This window comes from Onychostruthus taczanowskii, unplaced genomic scaffold, assembly GCF_017590055.1.
Source record: "Onychostruthus taczanowskii isolate IOZ18803 unplaced genomic scaffold, ASM1759005v1 scaffold80, whole genome shotgun sequence".
Taxonomy (NCBI): domain Eukaryota; kingdom Metazoa; phylum Chordata; class Aves; order Passeriformes; family Passeridae; genus Onychostruthus; species Onychostruthus taczanowskii.
In genome coordinates, this window is record NW_024505893.1 from 3909726 (window position 1) to 3923927 (window position 14202).

The following is a 14202-nucleotide window of genomic DNA, read 5'->3' on the forward strand; positions in this document are numbered from 1 at the left end:
CAGAAAATATCATTTTATCCCAGTCACCACTATGGACAGATATAAAGTAATCCCTACAGACATATGAAGGCTAAGCCTGCTTATCTGATGGTGCGAGGTCAGACAGAGGCACTGATAGGGGCATGTGTTTACAGTAACACTTGTGATTGCTGTGCAAAAAGACATCCCTCAAAGGGTTTCCTCTAAATATTGGCAGGTCAAAATACAAATTCTTGAGGAAAATTAGGCATTTAATAATATATCATCTCCTATCAGGGATGAATCACACAAACACAAAATAACTACGAGTTATTTTCTTAGAGAGCCCAAGTTTATCAGATGACATCTTGCAGGGTTAAGCTGATTAACACAATGGTCAGGGAGGAAATTCTCCCCAGCAGGCACAGTTACTAGCCGAGGTAGCCAAGGTCTTACCCAGCCTGCGTGGTTGGGCACAAGCTGTGGTGGAGCCAGAGCCAAGCGTGGGCTGACAGGCCAAGCCGGCGCTCCGGTCCAGTTGGCTGTGGTCATTCCCAATGAGAGAGATGGGCTATCCCTGCCTTCTCCTGCAACAAGCCACCCATCTCTCCACAGAGGGAAGTGCACACTGTTCCATGGTCAAATTTGGCTGACATTGGCCAATGGGCTCCAGATTTGCTGAAGAACAATCAGAGGGGAAACAGATGGAAAAGCAGCATGAAAGCATAAGCTTTGTTTCTTTAGAAAGTCAGGCTAAAATGTCCTTCTTGGTTTAGAATGACAAATACAGCCTCACATGTGCACAGCAACTGCTTTTGCTACAGCCTCTTGTCTCTCCTGGCTACAAAGCCATGGAAGCCCTATGAAATATTGCCACAGCCACCACTCTTAGCTATGACAGCAAAATATCTTAAAGAGCAGAATCTAAATTAATATCTCATTGACCCAAAGCAGCTTGGGCTTCCCTCAGTGTGCTGGCTCCTGTCAGTCCCATGGAGATTCATCAACAGAATCTGGCCTTTAGAGCAGAGCTTGTTGGTCAGTAAGAAAAAGGACTGTACGCAGAGAGAGTCCCCAGTGCACAGCAGCTTGTAAGGTGAAGTGGGCTCTGTAGGAGAGGAAAGGGGTGAGGGGTCTTTCTGCAGGTGGTAGATGCTGGAAGAGAGAGGCAGTCAAGGCAAGCAGGGAGCACATTTTGGAGCCAGTTAATGGGCCTCCCCTTCAAAAAAAACCTAGGTTTAAGAGCTGTGCATTTCTGCACAACTTGTGTTACACCATGGAATTCAGGTCTTAAGAGGGTCCTTCAACACAGCTCCTTTTCTGGTTCACTGTAAGCACTATCCTGGCTGTACTTTGTTATGAATAAAATTTATCTATTTTTTTTAAGGTTGCAGAGTTAAAACAAGTTGGACCAGTTGCTGTTAAGTTAGGTTCATTGTTAAGAGTTCTTCTTCAATTACCTGTTAATGGTTGGTGATTAGCCATTGTCCCCCTGATGCTTGCCAGGGAGCGACACCTGCACCCTGCAGTGCCAGGAGAATGGGAGTGGCATCAGAGCCAGTATGCAGATGAGGAATGCATTGCACCAAATTTTACAGTTTTCCAGGAAAACCCCTAAAAACAACGAGCCAACATAGAATTAGGGGACCTAGGTGATGTCTAAGGATGAGAGCGTAGTCCAGTGCCTGCTTGGATCCTTTTTGCTTCTCACCCTAACCTGAAAGGATGTTGACTAGAGAGAGGACCTGAGGTGTTGGACCAAAAAGGTGGAATCTCCTAATCTCTCATGAGGACAGAATCCCCAGCTCTGCCTGCAGACCAGCAGACAAAACTGCATCACCCTCCTCCTTCGTGCCACCCCTGGGAGCGACTGTGGCGTGGGTGCAACCCGTCGATTTCTCCCCACCTGAGCTGATTCTTTTTAATAAAGGCATTAAAAAGGAGAAAGATCTCCTGCCCATTTATTTCATTCTTGTCCTGCTATGTTTGTAGGCCTCCCTGTCCCCAGCACAGCTGCTTTGCAGTCTGGGACAGAACAAGTTTCATGGGCCCAGAGGGGGTGAGGAACCTGTGTGGAGCAGTGAGAGATTCATCAGAACAGCTGTGTCCTGCTGAAGGGATAAGGCAGCTTGGTCCATTCTTTCTCTCCTCTGTGCAAGTGGAAACAATGCAAATTTGGCATAACCCTGGCCTATATTATTCATCAGAAGTCATCTGATGGTGGGATTTGGAAATCAGCCAGTTCCATGGGGTGCTTCCTTCTTACAGCCATCATAATTTCTTCCCTATAAATAACTGCAAATTACCCTCCTTCAAATCATGCCTTTTAACTCCTCTTTTCTGGGGTGCCAGTGAGAACTGTAATTTACCCAGCAGCCTCTGGTATGATCTGCCCTTACCTCTTTTTCTGTTTTTTCCTTCTTTTTACTTCCTTCTCTGAAATAAAGGATGCTAAATCTCAACATGATTTTTGAATGCTGTTTACTCCCAATCTGTGTTGTTTCCAATTCTACCCCTGTAAATACAAGCTACTGGTGGAGCCCAGTAGGAAAAAAAATATCCCAGCATATGGTTGGCAAATGCAGCACGCTTAGCTCTTGTCTCTAAATGCTGTTTCCCAGTGCTTTCTTCAGAGAATCAACCGTGATTAAATGTGCCAGTGTTTTTCATTGCATTTGGAGGACCTGAAGATCCTTCAGAAAAGTGGAAGCATGAACAACTAAGTAGGTAACCACGAGCAGTTTAAGGTGGAAACTGCAATTACACTTGAAATGGCTAAACCCAGATCTAGGTAAGAGATACCTCAGTGACTCCTGCACTCTTTAATCCCTTTGCAAACAACAGTTGATGGCATTTGGATAAACATCTTCTGGAAGTGTGAAGGAGAGCCACCACATTCATGTCTGAATACCTGACTTCTTCAGGGTCTCCCAGGCTTTATGACCAGAAACTTCCAGACTCCAAGCCCTCTTCCTCAGATATTGCTGCTGCTGCTGCTGATGCTTCAAGCTTCTCACTGGAAGGTGAGCCTTGAGTTGAGAAGATTTTCACCAGCACGACTGAGGAGGTTATCAAACCCCACTGCCCAGGCTGCCTGGCTGGTGAGACAGCTCAGCTGGCCTTGGTGCAGCTGGCTCAACTTGGCAGCCCCATGTTTTCCTGCTGGGCAGGCACCAGTCCTGCTCTGCAGCAGGAAGGTTTGAGCTGGCAGTGTAGCATCCACCTCATAAACCCAATGCAAGCCACCTTGATTTGCTATCAGGACTCTATAACTCAAAAAGCTGGAAGTGTTTTGCACTTTTTTCCAAGAAAGTCCATATTTTCACCTTTTAACTTGATTCCAGAAGCTTTTCACTGTATAGAATAGTAATAATAATAATAATAATAATAATAATAATAATAATAATAAACAAAAGATAAAAACGAAACTGAATCAAAAGTCCAAGGCTAAAATGAACAGAGCTCTCCTTTTGCCCCCCAAAATGCCACTCAATATTCTTCCTCTCCCTTGCCTAGTCAAGTGCTGTGTTGTCCTCATGGACCTTTCCTTGGCCAGTGTGCCACAAGCAGGAGAGATGGGACTGAAGATTGCAGCCTCTTTTTGGAAATCAAATGAAAAGCCCTGCCAAAGCCAGCAGTGACTAATCCACTCACATAATTAGCTGTGGGACAGATGACAATGATTTTCAGAACCCAATACTGCCTGTGAACTGCTGTCCCTGAAAACACTTTGGAAATTTGTCAGCGTGCCCTCCACACATGTCCCAGATATCTCTGCTTCTTCCCTCTCCCATTTCAAACCAGTATTACTCTGTTTTCAAAGAGCATATTTTTAGCTCCTCTGAGAGGAAAAAAGGGCTAATGCTGGGAGATATTTCCACGGTACAGGTAACAGGAATTACAGCCTGCAGCTGGGATTGCTCCCCTCAGATGGAACTGGCAATCATTCCCCACCGATGGTTTCTGCCAGTTAATTTGAAAGTGTTGTCCTCCCCAAGAGAGCTGTCCACACAAGGCTTCTGGCCCAAATTTTCCAGGTGGTTTAATTCCACTGGTGGGATCATGATGGGGGCCACCAGGAGAGATGTCAACCCCAGACAAAATCAATCATGAGCTTGGGCTGAGAATCATTCCCCAGTCAAAGTGAACTGGGATGGGGGAAAAAAAATTAAGGGGGAAGGTTACATTTACGATAAAAATCTGCATCTAAAGATCAAATCCATTCCTAAGTGCCAGTACCAGCCTGAATTATTAAAGCTGAAATTATTTTCTGAGGTTAATTTTCCTTTCCTTGCTTGTGTTAGCAAATCCTGCCTAGCAACAGAGGTGACCTCTGGAGGTTGCTTCTAGCAGTGTTTCACGTGGCTCTATTTGTTCACTGTCTGCAGCTCCTTCCCATCCAGACAGCCCAGCGAGAATAGCCAGTTTCTCGTCAGCATTATCTTCCAATTGCTATGTGACAGCCCTGCTTTGTGGCATGTCAAGTTACAAACACTGTCAAGAAAGATTTAAATCCCCCAGAAAACAATTAATCTTTAAATAAAAATAAGTATATATGAATCATTCCTTTTAAAAATAAGCACTTATGAGAATTCACACTGTCTTAAGTAGTAAAAGCTTCTGTTTGACTCTAACAAAATCAGAGTAACTCTGTGACAGAAATGGCTGGATTCCTAAAGCTTTTCTTCCCTCCCCTTCAAGAAGGGATAAAACCCAGGCCATTATGGTCCCAGACAATCCCTGTTTTCTCAGCTTCTCTCTTTCAAATCAGGGTGAATTTAATCTAAATTCTTAATTATAGACTGTATCCTAAAAGCTGCTAAAATAAAGTGCCAATTATGCACAGCTCCTCAGTGATCCAGGCAGGGAGTTAATCACTGCCCTCACATCTGGTACAGCCCCTACTGCCTTGCAAATCCCTGCCTGAAGACTGGTCCCAGCTGGGAACAGATTAACTCCTTTCTCTCAAGCATCCAAACTGCTCTAAAGGCTACATCCAGGAGTATTCACAACCTCAGCCTGGTATGTTTCCCTTTCAGCTCCCAGGTCCCACTAAGGGCCTCAGAGGGCAGGAGCAAGGCTTAAAATAGGAAAGATATCGAAAATGTCTGTGAACAAAGCTTGGGATTTATTTCCTTGATGCCTTAGGGAGTGTAAGGCAGCATGCAGTGTGTGCAGGGTAGGTCCCCAGAGCCTGCAGTCACAGCAAGAACAGGGCACAGGAGAAGAAACCTGCACCTATTCACCACATCTCTGTGCATGCTGCTTCTGTACTTTGAAGGGCTGTTTATGCCTGACTTCTTTGCCTGGATGTAACCAATTCCTTTACCTCCCTTGTACTTTAAAACATAATTTTGTATAGAAAAAAACAGTTGAGATGTGTTTCCACCATCACACAGAGCACTAAAGGTGATTTGCTTGTAGGACTAACAGCAAAGTCTTTGCATTTTGCCAGCCTTTTTCTTGGCATTGACTCATTTCAGTGCCATGTGGAGACCTCCTCTCCTGTTCACCATCGCACAGGTGGCCTCTCCTTCCCTCCCAAGCCACAGCTCAGTCTTGCTACAGGTCCAACAGTTATACAAAAAACTACCAGGAGAGCAATGTCAGGGAATTATTTTCTATATTTGCCTTTCCACTTGACGTAGGCTGATTTCTAGAAAGGGGGAAAAACACCAGTGTTAGTTGGAAAATTGAGTGCTGCTCAGCTGGTAGGAAAAAATTCCTGGATGCTGTGGCTCTCAGTTTGAGAGCTGGTCTCATGAGCCAAAAACTGATTTATAAACTGTCCTGTCTCATGTTGAGTATTTATAATTCTACAACACTCTCCCAGAGAGGAGGGATCACATAACTTAGCCCAGGCTTAAATGACTCCACAAAAAGCAAAGCAATGGTGAATCAAGCCGTGCACAGGAAGGACAAACAGTGTGTCAGAAAAGTCCCAAATGCTGATTTGCTTAAGGCAAGAAAACCATTGAGTTATGGTATTGCACTTTGATATGCATAAAAATTCTCATTTGTAAGGTGGTCTCCTGCCTTAACAAAGCACCTCAGGCTATTTTCAAGTGGTTTCTACACAGTTATTTCAGCTCACTGTTTGCTCAGTTTGCTTACTTTACACAGTGGTGACAAGATAAATATCTCTGGGTTCCAATTTACTTTATGTTTCTCAACTTTGTCAAGGCATTATTTAGAATGTTGTGTTGAACAGCTGACTCCGAGCTGGAGCTTGCCCCTGCCTACATGCAAATGAACGATCAGATTGTGGGTTTGGGCCAAAGAACGGGGGAACACATTAAACAAACAAACTGCAGAGCAGTAATTCAATAGCTAGGACAGGGCTAAGTATCATCTGCCCTCAGGTGGGATGAGTCAATTGCAGACAGAGCTATGCTGCACAAAAGAAAATCTCCCATGTCATGCAAGATAAAAACCCGCGATTAATGAAGTCTTGATTAACTCAAATCGATCATTTAACAGCCATCTCTTGTTCTGTCCCGATGGTGTTTGCGCACCGGGAAAGGGCGGGGAGGGCGGCGCAGTGAGTCACTGCACACGGACAGCCACCCCCTGCCCCGAGAGCCACCGCGCTCCTTTTGCAGCAGAAAACGACAAGGATTAGTGACAGTGAGCCAGCAAAGATGCCACTATGTGGGCTGCCCGTGGAGGGCTGTGTGGCAATCTAACGTGGCTCATGTGTGTATCACTGTCCCCGAAGTTAGGGATGTGGGCAGGAGTGCTGTGTCACACGCTATCAATAGCCACTAACAGCGCCTGCAGAAACCGGGGATAATTAACAACCACAGAAAACTCACCTGCCTGGCACATGGTTCAGCTCTCCTTTCAGTTACTGATCAGTTGCTCAAGTGAATTTGCCAGGGAAAAAAAAGCTTCTCCTGGTGTTTCAAGCTGATTCGACCGATTTATTTCTTTAATCCATTTCTTGGCTGTGTCATTTTGCTTTCCTGCCCCTAGTTCTGAGCTGTTCCTTGTGTTTAATCAGCTTCTATTCTTTCAAGTGTAAGTGTCACTGGATTTATCTTGTTTGCTCACTATTTTGGGGGGAAGGAGTACTGCATTGGTCAATTCCTTTGGGAGCTAGTAGCTCCACAAGTATTCCAAAAAGAAACACATTTGCTTGTGACTTACTCGACCTGGGAGAAACCAGCTCCCTTTGCCCACAGGCAGTCACACTGTCTGCATTCCGTGAGCTCTGAGGCTGCTTCTCAGCTTAAGGTAGCAAGGGAGGAAAAAAACACCAACCCCCAGACAAAGCCAAAATGCCCAGCTGGTTTGACTACCAGATTTTATCTGTCCAGGGAGGAGAAGCATGGCAGGGCTCTGTGAGATCACTACTAAGTTGCTACTGGGAGACAGGAAAAGAGGAAATCACAGGTCAATTGAGTATCATGTTTAAAAGCATCCCAGTCCTTGTGATGTGCTTCTTCTTGAATTAGTTTGTTCTCAACTATCTAAAATTGGATCTTCCCAAAGTGAGTTAGAAGCTGCCAAGTGTCTGCATGATTTTCTGGGCAAAAATCTGCAAGGGATTGGAATGAGATCAGTGTTTCTCTTGCTAACCGATCAGATTTGAGCCTGAGATTCCACCAGACTGAGGTCAGTCAGTACATTTCTGTGGAGAAAAGTCACACTAAATGATAATAGCTGAGTTTTTGAAAAAACAGAATTAGGAAATTCCAATGTAAGTGCTGTACTGCAAGGAATTCAAATGAATCTGTTCCTGTGATCCACTTCCTTGTGCGATTTTACCTCTAAAATATAGTCACGGCTGTGAGGGCACTTAAGGCCTTAATTGCACTGTCTGGCCTCAGCAGCAGCTGTGTTTAGCTCTTGTGGGACCATGAGATCCCTGAGAGCCCTGCTGTGCTGGCTCTGCCTCCAGCTGCTGCCCTCTTGGAACATCAGGCCATTGCTGTGCCCTGGCAAATATTCCAGAAGCTGTTTTCCACCATGTGGCTTTCAAGGGCTAAGAGTGGTTAATTAGTTCAGTCTAACAACTATTTTCCAGACCTGATTGGTCTAGATTTTAATAGGGTACCTGTGAAAGTCCATTTGTTTTTTGCAGTTTAGAGGCTCATGAAGGGCTGATCCCTCCATGCAGCCTCCCACATTCCAGGCTGAGGCTGCACTATGAGCTAAGTCCCTATTGCCCAAGTCTCTCTGAAATGGAGTCAGGCACCTACATGATGCCTTTTGGAAATCTGTCTGAACACTGTAATAATAACAAATAGCTGTCACATTAGCAGATTCCTAGAAGCTTGACTAATAATGATGCAACAACAGTATGATGAAATACTCTTCCATGCTTTATTGGCAAGTTACTGGAGTGCTTTCCTGCTTTCTTCCTGCTTTCTGCCCCCTCAGAATGCATGGAGTATCCATCTCTTCCCCTAAAGACTTTTTCTTTCAAGGACATAGCCAGCCATGCCCTCCATCCTGTGATGGAGTGTACAGGTCCCATATCAAGTGGTCACTGCTGCAGCTCAGCTCCCTGCACTGTTGGATGCCCTGTTGCCTCCCTGTGTTGCAGCTGTTGATGCATAATCATGTGTGAAGGCAAATATCCCCCCCACATCACATCCTGCAAACCTAGTAAGGGACCTTGCTCACCTCTGTCACATGTGAGCAATCTGCATGTGGAGTCCCAGTGAAATGGGAAAACTGAATCAGGCACATTGTGGGTTGCTTACATGAGTCCTGTTATAGAGTTTTGTGAGTCCACCTGATTTTAAATCTGTAGTAATTCTATTATTCTTGTTCTCACCTGTTTCACTGGCTTATAAGTGACTCAAGCTGCCTTTACTAAAAGTCCCTTGCTAGAGTAACTCAGGGCCTGCCCTGAGCAAGGCCAGTCACATGTGCTGAATAATTATGTTACTCATCATATAAGCAACTGGCCACATGAAAACCCTCAAGCACCCTTCCTTTGGGATCTCATCCAAAATGGAGCCTGGAAAGCAAACAAATGGAAGACTCTTTTCCTTGTGCTCCTGGCCTAACCCTGCCAGTCCCCCTCTGACAGGACAAGGGCCTTCAGATCATTTGCTTCTACTCTCTTGTACTCCTAATTTTTATCTCTGCAGCAAGAACTACATTGCTTACTCAGCAGACTACTTGAACATCTTTCTGTGTGTTCTGATGTAAGGTCTGCAGAGAGCTTCCTCCTCTTTGTTACTATTGTACCTGGGAAGGAAAGAAATCCTTTCTCACTTCTGTGGAGGTTTCAGGAATGCCCTGGAATAAACCATGGTTCATCTCTCTTAGGCTGTCCCAGAGGCAAACACGTTAGTGTTTACTCAGCTGTGCAGCTGGGCTCCGGGGGACAGCCCCCTGGCAGACCTCTGAAGCACTTGCAGAAGGGGAGCTGGGCGTTTTGTGTTTCCTCAGGTGCAGGCTCCTCTCACAAGCTTCGCTTGCTGAGACACACAGTCCCTGCAGGGAGTGGTGCCACCCACGTGTCAGGGCTGCTGGATAGAAACCAGGTGTGAAGTCTCCCTCCTCAAGGTTTCTCCATCCTGAAGACTGGTGTTAAACATGGACACACATGTGCTGAGCTCTCCTCCTGGTCTCACATGCATTGTACCTTCACTGTTTGACTGTTTAACAATGACCAAGGATTATTAGGGTGTCAAAAGGATCACAAAACAAGTCTCTACCCAACCATTTCAGTGGTATGGATGAAGCTGTTTATTGGGTAGGTTTCCAGGTCCTGTCCCCTTCCCTTGCATCTCCTGTCTCCCCTTTTTATGTGGGCCACCTGTTTCTCCCCCCAGGCTCTGCTTGCCTTTTCCACTCTGCTCCCTCTGAATTTAGCACCTTTGATAAATGTCTTTGGGTAGATATCTGTGAACAAAAGAAAGTATTACGCCTAGAGTGTGGCTGGCTGTTTTCCTTTACACAGGCTCACCTTTGACACTCAGAAGTGTGCCTCCTAAGCAGGGGGTGGTACTGTTAAAAGACTGAAGGCAACACTGAATCAGCTTCAAGACCTTTGAGGAAATGCTATGTTGACTGAGGCTGGGAAACTCCACCCAGAGCTCCAGGAACAGCGAATGGAAAAGACTGACAATACTGCAAAGATTTCTTCTCACTCCCCAGTCTGTGATGTGACAATTGTAACAAACCACTTTCATCTCTTGGTGAATGCAACCAAAAATGAAACAGTTATGGGAATTCATCTGGGCCTCAGGTGTGTGTACATTTATATATTCCCAAGTTAGTAGATTCCTCTGATTATATAAAAACCCCCAGCAATCCAGTGCAGACATTAAAGTGTCCTGTTCTGTACAGGCTCTGAATGTCTCTGCATGGGGCCCTTTCTAGCCCAATCTGTCTTTGTTCTCACCCAGTGTTCACAAACAATAGGGACAGCCCAGACTGTCTGATGAAGTCCACGTGCGTTGGAGTAGCTGCTCTCCCCCAAACTGTTTTTCTCCTGGTAGACAGCTGCTGTGATGCTTTTCTGTGCCAAGGGAACGGTTTCAGCTTTACCTTCTCAGCTGAGGATACAAGCTCCCTTGAAATCACCTCCTATAAAACACAGAGGAGTTGGCAGCTGGCTCATTGCATCAGCTGGGTCACTGGGGCACCACCCCACAGCATCTTCTCTCTGCTCTAACACATGTGCATCAAACCAAGCCTTTGTGTGGAGGAAGTGGCATAATCAGATGGTTGTCATCCATGAGTTGGACACCTGACAAAATCTCCCCCGAAGGAAAGTGATAACATGTGTGATCTTGCAGAGCATTACCACTGGACAGGATTTGTGAGACAGGACTTTCAGACTTAAACCTGAAAGGTCTCCTTTTTTCAGTAACTGTCCTTCACTGTGGAGGACCAAAAAAAGAGAAGGCTCAGCAATGAAAAACCCTGCAAGATCCTTGCACCACTGTGATATGTTTGTGTCACCACCCATCCTACTTAGCAACTTTGCTTTCTTTGCTAGGGCATAGCAGTGACACTCACTGCAACAGTGCCTGGCCCCAGGGTCTCTGTGTCTGCCTGCTGGCCTCCTGAACTGCCCTGTGCACAGCGATGGCTCCTGGTTTCTGCAGGACACCGTTCTGCATTCCCTGGCACCAGGCCTGATTACTGGCTCCATTCCTGATGTCTTAATAATGGCACGGACATTCAAAGTCCCTCTTCAGGCATTAAGTACTTTCTCTGATATGGCTCCTGGGTCTTTTGGGGTTTTACATTTAAACAGCTTTTAAAATCTGGCCAACAGCTACTAGGTATGGTGACAGGTAATGAGACCAGCTCTGTCATTGTGGAGAGGGTGTGGAGGGACTGCTTCATCACTGACCTTCATCTTTTGACACTGAAATTAACTGTAGAAATAATTTCCCCTGGCAAAAAATACAACCCTCTGAAAAAGTATCTGTAAGTAGGACTTGTGCCTGTGTCAAGCTTTCAGGTGAGCCAAAAACACTAAGTGTCTGCTTGTGATATCAAGTGGAAGACAATTACTTTTTTGCGTGTGTCAGTAGGCTTACCTTATGAGAATGAAGCTGCAGGCTGTACCATCTCCTCTGAAAAACACAGGCTATCAGTAGCCACAGCCAAATAACAAGAGCAGCTTGTGGGATGAACCCAGCCTTTGATGCGAGGCAAAGCTGAGAAGGCACAGAGGGGGCAGTGAGGAGTCACGCTGTCTCCCAGAGAGATCACAGCCTGTAAGCCTGGCTCTGTATTTCAGCTGCCTCCTCTCTGCTGACAGAAATCCTGGGCACGGAAGGAACAGCAATGGAAAATCCCACTGCATCATTGTCCCACCTCAGGCATGCCTGGTTTGGTAGGCTTAACTTTGCCATACAGAAATCCACAAGCATACCAAAAGATTATTAGTGGTTCTGGAGAAGAAGCAGGAACAAAAACTACTGAGCTGTAAGTTTTTCTTTTTAAAGGGAGAAGATATGCACAACAGTCTCCAAGCCCTGACACTCATTCAAGTGGGATGTACCCAGGTCCTGCTGAATTCCACTGAAGTTTTGTCACAGGTTTTAATTAGATTGATATGTTGGTGGTTGAGTTTCACTACACAGTTCTGTCTGAGATTGTGATTAATTCCTCAAGTAGCCAATGATCTCTGAAATGCTTCCTAGAGAGTCGCTCATAGCACTGAGAAATGCCTTTAGATGGGGCAAATATTAAAGGTGGGTCTTACTAAGGCTGTTGGGCATCTTCCTTTTCTCTGGTTCATGAAGTTCCAGACCTAACATAGCCTTTTTTGCTCAGTAGTGCTGCAGAGAAGTCTGGCTCCTCCAGAGTAATCTGAGCTTTTGTGATATGAATCAGCTGTGGAAAAGGCCCAGGGTCTTCCCAAAACCTGGCATAGGAAGTAGAGGAGCAAACTGCTGACTGCACTGCATTTCCCTATGTCAGAGGAGAATTAATTAATGTTTTCAGGCTGCTTTGAAAATTAAAAGTGCCATGTGGTACAATACTGCCGTTCCTGTTTTTCACCCTGTAGCTGACACGTAGCATGTCCCTTACAAGCTAATTGGAAATTGCTTTTGGTATTTTTAGCATTTTTCAGCAGAGCTGCTACAGCCTGCTGCTTTGTTCTATTAAACGTGCCCTACCTCACCCTCCCCTACCCCCCTTTCCTCTAAGCTCCTCTGCGAGGGAAATAAAAACATCAGTCCCTGGCACCATCTGTCAAGCACAGGCTAATCCATTCTCTGCTTGTCTCATGGTCAGTTTGGTTTCTCTCTGATTGGTACAGCTACCCTTCTTATTGCTGAGAATTTAATTCTATTCATAGGTTTGGGCCTTGCTTTGTTTTCCTGGTAATATTATTGTGATGATTGCAATATTCAGACATACAACCCCTCCATATGCCCAGATTGGAGAAGGGTACTTAAGCAAACCTGCAACCTCCCAGTAAGGCAGGGAGCATCACTCTGCCCCTTGTACAGAGGGAAAATGAGGCAGGAAGAACCAGCTTGCCCTGGGATGTGTGGGTGCCTCAGCAGCAGAGCTGAGCAGTGAGCTCACAGGCCCCAGATAAGAACCAGTCACCAGTGCTGGCTAAAGCTTTACTCTCTGCTGTGTTTTGGCTTTGTTTGCAGTGATCTCCACGGGAGCTGTGCAGAGATGAGTAAGACATGGACCTTTGCATGGCTCCTCTGACGAGATGCAGCAGACCCACCAGGGACACAGCTCGCGGTTACCCAGTGAGGATCAGCAGCAGATCAGGTCAGCCTGTTAACAGAGGGGGCATGTTGGATCGGTTATTTCCTCCATTTGTTGGTGGTAAATGGGACCCCAGGCACGGCTTTATGGCTTCCTTCTAATATTCTCAGTACTTCTGCTGTCCCTGTGCCATTAACCAAGCGCTGATTGCTGTCTGATGGACTGCTCTAACATCTTTCACTCCCTTTCCATGATCTAAAGAGAGGCTGATGAGAGGCCAGTGAGAAATGTCAATGCTCAGCTCTGCTCAGGATCAGGCCAGAGCTGACCATACTGAAGAGATCTGATTTTCTGCAGGTCTGTCCAAAGCAAACAGCAGCTCTTAGCACATTGATGTTGACTGTCACTGACTGTCTACCCTCACACAGGCTGTTGCATTCTCTTCTACCTCATCATTTCTTTTAATAAAAGAATCCATGCAAAAGACACAGGCTGAAGAACAGCTGGGTGTGTAAGCAGGTTTTCTGTGCTGCATATTCACAGATAGATGCCCCTCTGCCTCGGTGTGAAATGACAAAAGAATCCTGCTGACTCATTCCTTCCTGCCATTACTGCAGCTCCTCTGGTGATACCACATGGATAGACCCGGGAATGAAAATACTTTCTCCAGAACAGACACCCTTAAAATGGCATGGCTTACCCATAGAAGGAAAACAACACCTTTTTGCATCTCTTTTTCATAACCAACAATTCAAAAGGACTTTTTTCATTGTATTTTGTCCAAGACCACTATTTGCCAAGGAGGCAGTCTGTGAGCACTTAAAACTGGCAGGGAACTGATAGCTCTTGCAAACAAATGTTAAGAAGGGCCACACTTCACCTCATTCTTCTCTGATGTTTCATCTCCACAGTGGGCAGTGTTTCAGGTATCCCACAAAGATTTCAATGTGAATGGTCTGAAAGTCAGCAAGCAGCATGAGTCACTGAGGGGGGGATGTCACCAAAAGCCATCTCTGTGCCTTTCTACACCTCCAACCCTCACAGGGCCCCATAGTGTGGTGAGGCTCACAGGCAGGGTAGTCCAAA